Source organism: Athene cunicularia (assembly GCF_003259725.1).
Source record: "Athene cunicularia isolate RWA chromosome 2 unlocalized genomic scaffold, athCun1 chr2_part1, whole genome shotgun sequence".
NCBI lineage: Eukaryota > Metazoa > Chordata > Aves > Strigiformes > Strigidae > Athene > Athene cunicularia.
The window spans coordinates 52,114,223-52,122,484 of NW_020799095.1; positions in this window are offsets into that span (position 1 = coordinate 52,114,223).

The window sequence follows — 8,262 nt, forward strand, 5'->3', positions numbered from 1 at the left end:
GGAGAGGGCAATCTGTCTGCTGAAGATGAGAGAAATAGAAGAGGAGCGGGGCAGCAGGTCAGTCTGTGCAGACAGACCAAGGAGAAAAAAGCCCTGGTGTTTCCCTGTGTCAGAAGAGGATGGGGCCTCTCCAGGGAAAAGAAGGCAGGAGGAGCTCCAACAGGAGCACGGTGTGTGCCCATGTTTTGTGTGGAAGCTGGGGGGAGAAAATACCAGATGTAGAAAACCTACAGATCTAGAAAAGGTAGCTCAATTTCCTAGTGTTGTTGGAGTGCTTAAATGTGCTGTGGGCTTTACTTTTTTCTTTTTTTTTTTTTTCCTTTACAACATCTTACATTTATCTACCTCTACTAGGAGCTAAAGGAAGAGCAAGTTGAACATTTTCCCTTCCCAACGCCCACAGATATCACAGATAGTGAGAAGAGTCCCTTGTGCAGAAGAGATTATGTAGAGTAGAAGAGACAGCCAGTCTGTTGTGTGTCCCTTCTTTCATCAGTTCAGGGAATGAATGCTTTCATTAATGCAGTAATCATAATTTAACAAATCCCCTAATGGTGATGCTGCCTTGCTTATGTTTTTATTTTGTTCTGTTAATCTAACCTCTTCAGGCAACTTTGATGGTCCAGCAGATGAGTCGTGTGTATTTCATCACTGGAAAGCACTGTCTGGAAATTATTAATGGTATGATCTTGTTCAGCCTTGATGGTTTTTTCTTTTGCACTGAAGAAGACAAAGAGTCCTTATATTGCCAATGATGATACTCAGATAAGGAGCAGTAACAAACCAGTGAAACGGAGAAGAGAGATTAACTTAAACTGTACCAGTTTATTTGGTGATGCACATACACTTATACTGCATGAAAAAAGGGGTCTTTGCCATGTGAAGCCAGGTTAGCATATGGTTAGCACACATCCAAATGAAATCATTGTCCCAGTCCAAGGACTACTTATACACGGGAGAATTTTAGGTCTGGAACTGTGCTTTAATGCTGAGGTGGGGACAGCTGGCAGAGATAGTTGTGGAGTGCACCTTGGTCCTCTACTGATGCTAGGAGATCTCTATGCACTGCGGATGAAATCCTAACAGTTTAAACAATTACACAAGTTCAGCTTCAGTGACAGGGTCCAACACAGGGCGTAGGTGAAATCTGTGGCTGAAAGGCCACATGAGATGATGATCGTTGTTCCATTTACCCTTCAAAAACCTATTAACTGTAAAATTTTTCAGTGCCTAGAAATGCTATAGGAGATTGATTTGTCATGAGGACCGTGTCTAATGCACATGAAGCAACATGCACCTCCTGTTGCTGCTCTATGTTGATTGCTCAGCTCAATCTATTGAATTGCCCGTGTCCTGACAGAGCACTCTACCAGAGCATGCAAGCTGGGACAGCCAGGCTCAGAAATTATGTGGTTTGTGGCAGTGGTTTTGTTGTTTGGTGTTTCTTTAGGGATGCTAATTTAGAAAAAAATAAAAAAGTTATTGATTCAAACACTGGCTTTCCAGTCTTAGGAAGGCACCTGGGGAACAAGCTAAAGAAACTGGTTTATAATTGTCATTTGGTGATGGCAAAACTATGAAACAAAGTGACAGTGCTGGGTGCTCAGCCAACTGCGAACTACAGCAACGCTGAAAAGAGGCTGAACCACAAGAGCCAGACTTAATTTGCACACCGAAGGAGGCCACAGAGAATGGACTGAGGGAAACTCGGGAAAACAAAACGCTATGATTTCATTTCACAGCCTCATTGTAAAAGAAGCCTAAGAAGTCAGTACTGAAAGTCAGCTTTGCCTGGTGAATTTTTTCTCGTTGAACTGACAGCGACATAGTGCAGGGCCTGAGTGACAGGAAGAGGAAGGTTTGAAAGGTGACTCACTACCTTGTTTGTGAGCAGAGGTGAGCACTCAGCAATTATGGGGAATATGAAATTAATACCTAGACAGCCTTGTTGCTGCCTTTTAATAATAAATAAGGGTACTTCTTCTGGTGGCATAACACTGTATATTTGAATCAGCTGTCCTATGAGCAGTCTATGCTTTTTCGCTGGCGTTGGAAAGACGCTTCATAATCATCACGTAGCAATACATGTTCTGAGCTTCTGTGCTTCCTGCTCATAACAGACACAAAAAGGAACAATCAGGGCTAATTATGACTGCTAGTAAAGAAGGGATTCATGCCTTAAGGCCTCTGAGTGCTTAGCTCAAATATAATTAAAAACAAGAGTTTAAAGGAAAAAATCAGCCTGGTTCAGTAAGCAGAACAATCATAAATTTATCCTGTCCATCTAGGTAGATAAAACCTTTCCAGAGTATCTGAATATGCTTAAAATAAACCCCTAGTAACTCTACGACACACTCCAAGCAGTTCATAAGGAAGGAAAAAGGAATCTGGGCTACTTGTGTGCATACATGGAAAAAGTACAGTTAAAAATCACTGGAAGCCAATTGCATGGCTTTGGACTCCTCTCTTCTTAGGGTGACACCATGCCAGCGCTGTCTTTTCTCTCAGCTCAGCTGATCTTAATCACCACAGTAAGAGGTAGAGAGGTAGTTCAACAGGCAACGCCACAGATTTGCCCAATATTATTTTCAGTTTTGCATGCTAAAATGGTTCTGAACTGTGTTTGCTGGCAATGCTATTAGCAGCAACTACTTAGCGCAGCTTTCCAAGCAGTGCCAGCACTGCTGATTCATGGCCAGTGTGCTGCACGCCACCGTCCAGCCACGCTCTGCACCAGCCGCAGTCTGCAAAGCAGCCCCAACACGCAGCGCGTTACAGCAGGCTACTTTACAACAATACTAGGTGTGAACTCCTGTGATGTGAAGGCTGTATATTCCAACATGTTCAAGTTGAAAGAAGTAGTTTCTTACCTTACCTGAAATTTGTTCCCATATTCAATTGGTAGATAGGGGACACAAGACAAAGACAACTGTTTTGAACCCTGGAAACCCCCTTGCATCAAACCACTTGCAATAGGAGTGATGCCATTGTACAACCTTTAGATGTTGGGATTCTAGAGGGCTTTCTGCGAGAGAATGGACATGTGAGCAATCCTGCGTGAGAACAAGACTGATAAGAGCCTCAGCCTAGCAAGAATGCGATAAGGATGTGACCCTGAATGAGGGGGGAGAAACTCGATGAGACAAACAACCCCCAGAAGGGGTTGGGACGGAAGAGGCAGTTCCACAAGGCAGGAAGCCTGGCAAGGCTGATGTGGCACCTTTTATCCAATCATAAGAAGGTTTAAAGCGCGGGCTAAGTTAACTGTCCAATCTTGAGGACTTGTACTGCATGTTACTCACGTGTGCGGGAGAACATTATAAAAGGGATTTCTTAGTTGTAATAAACCGGCATTGTTTGATCACATTGGTCATGTGCGTGCTCAGCTCTCCCGCATTTAGGCATGCTTCTCCTTAAGCCATTCCCCAGATTCATCTGAATGATTTCCACCGTGTGACTCTCACTGCTGGGTCTTGGGCAGGTGGCAGAATGCTACAGAGAGGAATCGATCCCACCCAGCCTGGCTAATTGATGCAGTCAGGTCATCAATATCTCATAGTCATCAGAAGGTACTTAATAGATATGGTATTACCTTCACTGAAAGTTAGGTCTCAAAATTATCCCAGTCGGTAGCTTTTCTGTGCTAGTCTGTGGTCTGAAAACAAAGCCCACAAGACACACGGTCTTTTGTCCAGACACTTCTGGAATTGTTTACCTTTTGCTTCCTGACTGCAAAAGTAATCTGTAGTTACCTCCTCTGAACCTGATCATGCTTTGTATAGTAAAAAGTGACAACTGGCATAGTTTATATAATCTGACCTTCTGTCCTATCTGAAGGAACACTGTTTGAGAGGATTCATCCACTCACTGAAACCTGTATTTAAATTTCCAAAATGCTCTCTGAACTAGAGACTTTGTAAAGGTGCATAACTCTGATTTTTAATGTGTACATCTGCGCTGTCAGAGCATTTGCCTACCATGACTAACATCTTGAGGTCCTTTCCAATATTACAGAGGACTTGGTGCCATGCTGTGAATGCATTTCCTAGGAAAAATATCCTTCTGGTTCTTACAAAGTTTTTTCAAGGGTCTGTCAGAAATTCTCGAGAAAATTAAATGGTGATATAGAGAGATTGTCAAATAGTGTTTTCTATGTCGTACCTACCTGTACTGGGTAGGTACAACATAGACAAAAAATCAGTCTTTAGAACTGTCAGCTTTAGTCATTAGAACATTATTTAGAGAAAGCTAATGTGCTAGGGAAAAATATTTGGAAGAAAGGCCTATGTTTCTTGCACATAATCTATGCATTTGTTGGCTTATGTGTGCATCTTCATTTCCTGTGATTACTGTGCACACTAAACGACGTAAAATTACACACTTATATAATCATCTGCACAGTTAATCTCCTTGTTTGATGACCTAACTCAGACCTAATTCTTCTGCATATAAAAATGTTTCCTTTAGAATGTACTTTCCCAAAGCACTTTAGACACCTTCATAGACTAACCTGTGACACAGATGTAATTTTGGTTACTCTTCATAAATCTTAAACAGTAGTCATGATGATAAGGGGTTTCTATGACTGATGTGCTTATTAGATCTTTCTTTTTTTTAATTAAAAAATCTCAATAAAAATGGTGTTTAAAAACCACCAGGGACTTTCCTTGTCTGCATATTGTAGCTTCTCTTACAAAGACATTGCAGCAACCACATAGAAAACTATTTAGAGAAAAAAAGGAAACAGCACGTTTAAAGCAAGATGAAAATAAGCATGATTGATCTGAACTTCTCCTTTTTTTAATTCAGAAGTTTGTCCTTCCCATATTGTTCAGGAAAATGCGCCTGTGTGCAAAAGTATATGATGTCTAATTGGTTCTGAAAGTAGAGTTCATCTGTAAATACTTCAGTGGGAGAAGACAATGACAAATCTCCTCCGTTACTCATCAGGATAGAGCTCTTGCTGACTGTCAGTGCACAGTTTCCTGAGTTATCACAATTCTGTTGGTTAAAGCCATATTTCCAGAGTACCAGGTATCTGTTTCTGTACTTAATTTAGTACAGAATATTTAGAGCTAGTGGATGAGTTAAGTCTGAGAGTGCATTTTCTCCTGCTAGCATTTATGCTAGACCAGAAAAGGTGGGGGGAGGAAAGCAGAAAAAGGAAACCTTAACCTTTTAATATTTAAAAGCAATATTTTAAAAGCAAAATTAAGGAAACACAGTTAACAGAAATAACCAGGGGAATATAACATTTAAAATGAACTAGAGGAAGCGGATTTAGTAATATCTTTCAAAGACAGTGTAAAGTCAACAGAGTTGCAGTATGTATCTCAGTATTGCATTTTTGTGGTAATATTTTTTAATAGGTTTTCTTATGGCTCAGTTTCTCTCATTTTCCAAAAAATTCACAATATGGAGAAGAGTCAGGGTAGTATAGGGCACTAGCAGTTAAAGATTAGACCCATAAAGTATTAAGTTCAACTCAATCAAAATTTTTTGTTGGATCCAAATTCTTGTCGGTCTAAAGATAGTTCTTGCATCCAAACACTTTCTCCCAAATCTCTCTTTATGGCATAATTTGGGGGTGATATAGGTACCAAGGGGTTGGTTTCTTTCCATCTTTACTGTTGAAATGTTCCATTTCATATAAATTATTAACTATTGCTGGTCTAGAAATCGAAGTAGAGGGAAGAGAGCAGGGAGAGAGAAGACACCCTGACTCTAGCCCATTAGCTGGGAAATACAGTAGAGTTCAGAGTTCAAATACCTTCTCAGATAAGTACTTAATTATTGATATTAAGTGGAGCACCCCTCACAGGAGAGGATGAGAGAGATTTATCCCATATTAGCCAGTAGCCAGGTCACTCAGGCAGTCACCTAGAATACAAGAGACCAAGTTCAACTCCCTGTTTGAGACCATAGATATGGAACTGTGTGGGAGGGAGAGCTCACGCTCAGGTACCTAAGACAGGAGGCTAAATTAGGCTCTAAGGGCTCTAAATTAAGTCTAAATTAGGAATACCTAGGTTAGCAGGTATCCTTGAGAAACTCAGTTATTGTCCTATTTTAAGATGGATCTTGGTGTCTTCCTAAACTCTTAATAAGTAAGAAAAGGTTACTTAGACAAATACTTTGCGCAGTATTGGAAACCCACATCTTAAAACACATACCTCATGAAATATATGCAACATTAAAAATGTTTAAATAAATAGCTACTATCTACTCTGCAAAAAATAAAGGTTCAATGGGTCAGACAATTTTTCCTGCAACTGACATCTATCAATGCTGTTCTGGGTATTCCCCTGGCATGAGGAAGTAACTGTCATCTTGCTACTAAGGATGTATTCATCATACTCACTGACCACAAGGAATGAGTGTAAGACACCACTTCAGTACATACATGAGGAATCTTTGACTGGAACAACAGCTGGATTTATACATATATGTATCTACCTGTATATATATATCTATGTGTGTGTGTATTTTTTTCCTAGTGATTACAGAATAAACATCCACTAAGAATTAGAAACGCACTGAAGTACTTCCAAGGCATCACACTTAACATATGCAATAGGTGTAGACAACAATTCAGCCTACTGCTTGCAGATTTGAACTTGTGAATATTTATCAGGAAGGTCTGTTCACTGGCTAATTGTGTTCTGCCAAATGCTGTTAAAACATTTTTTAGAATGTATGTAAAATGTGAAAGTGGGGGATGTAATGAATTTCTGTTTAGATCCCAGTACTGAAATAAATGACAGGTACGAAAACCTTTTACCTTTCTCCTCAATATGTTTGAAATTTAAGGTTAATGTAAAGAATCAGATTGCTATTGGAAGGAGACAAGAGATATACATGTTTCAGCTGATCTACGCTTGCACATAAGAAGAAAGATGAGCCAATGATAGGGAAGGGAATGAAGCTATTAGTGGATTGTCAGAAGAAAGGAAGTGCTGGAGAAGAGTTTTTGGAATTAGAAGACCGATAAACATAAGTTCTGGTCAGAAAATTTGGAGAATGGATTTCCCACTGGAAAACTGACATATTTTAGCAGAGGAGTGATGACTTCAAAACTGTGATCTATAAATGCAAGAGCAGAATCTCATCATAGGCCAGAAGTCCCACCTGCCTGAGCAACTCTCCCCACCAGAGCACCTCCCCATGGCACAGTACAGCTGTCCCCAGCACGAGCACGGCTTCCCCAGCGTGATGGGGGGCTGAAGCCAGGATGGGAAACCTGTTCATGGAAGAGAATGGGGAAACCAAGTCACTGCATTACATTTTCTAAGAGGTAACACTGTGCCATGTTCAAATGAAATCATTTTGGCTTGAATATGCTGGCTGAAATGTTGCATTTCCTTATATTTTCATGCATATTTCCTTACATTTTCAGGCATTCTCTTTTTCAGTTACAGTCAACATTTTCCATGGTAAGCTCTGCTCAGGTCTACACTGCACATGCACAAAATAAAAAACCTCCGTCTTCCACTGAAAAAAGAGTTGAAAATTTTCAAGCAACAACCAGATTTAAAGCTATAGGTGATAGTAATTTATGAAGCACTCCTATTTTACAAATAATTTTTGAAAGTTTAGTTAAGCAGATAGAAGGCTTCCTGAGGAGTTGAATCAATGACATTTCATGACTTTGTAAAAAGCAGCAATCTCCACAATGGATCCTTAAGGTTAGTCAGTGAAACCAACTTTCTCTCTGATTATCTTTCTACCTGCCTGGCACTGACAGAGAAGACAAGCCAGAATGTGGCCTCTGAAGGTCTTCAGTAAATCATGTGCTTAACCCTTTAGGCATCACTCTAGTTACTTTGGAACAACCTTGAAAAAACAGTGCAGAAAAGGCAAACCTACTTTTGTTCCATTGACTCAAGTATTTGTACATATGTCACCTTGACATTAAATATTGCAAATTTGTCATTGGATCATTTCATATGGTACTTGTTTTTCACTGTTTGGAGCTTTGAAAGTCTCAGTGAGAAACATTTTTATCTCAGAAGTAAGCCTTGCCATTGAATCAGTACATGCTGCATGATATGTTTTGCAAAGATGTGGCTAATGTGGGGGTGGCAGGAAGGGGAAGCAAAGCTGATATTTGTTTCTTTAATTTCTTACACAGTTCCATCAGAAAAGCCATCTTGCTCTAAAGTTTCCCCTGATGTTAATCTCCTAATAGCTTGGTTTCCCTCCACCTCATTGATTCATTGGTTCAATCTTTCTTCAGATTTGAACAAAGGAAAAAAAACCAAT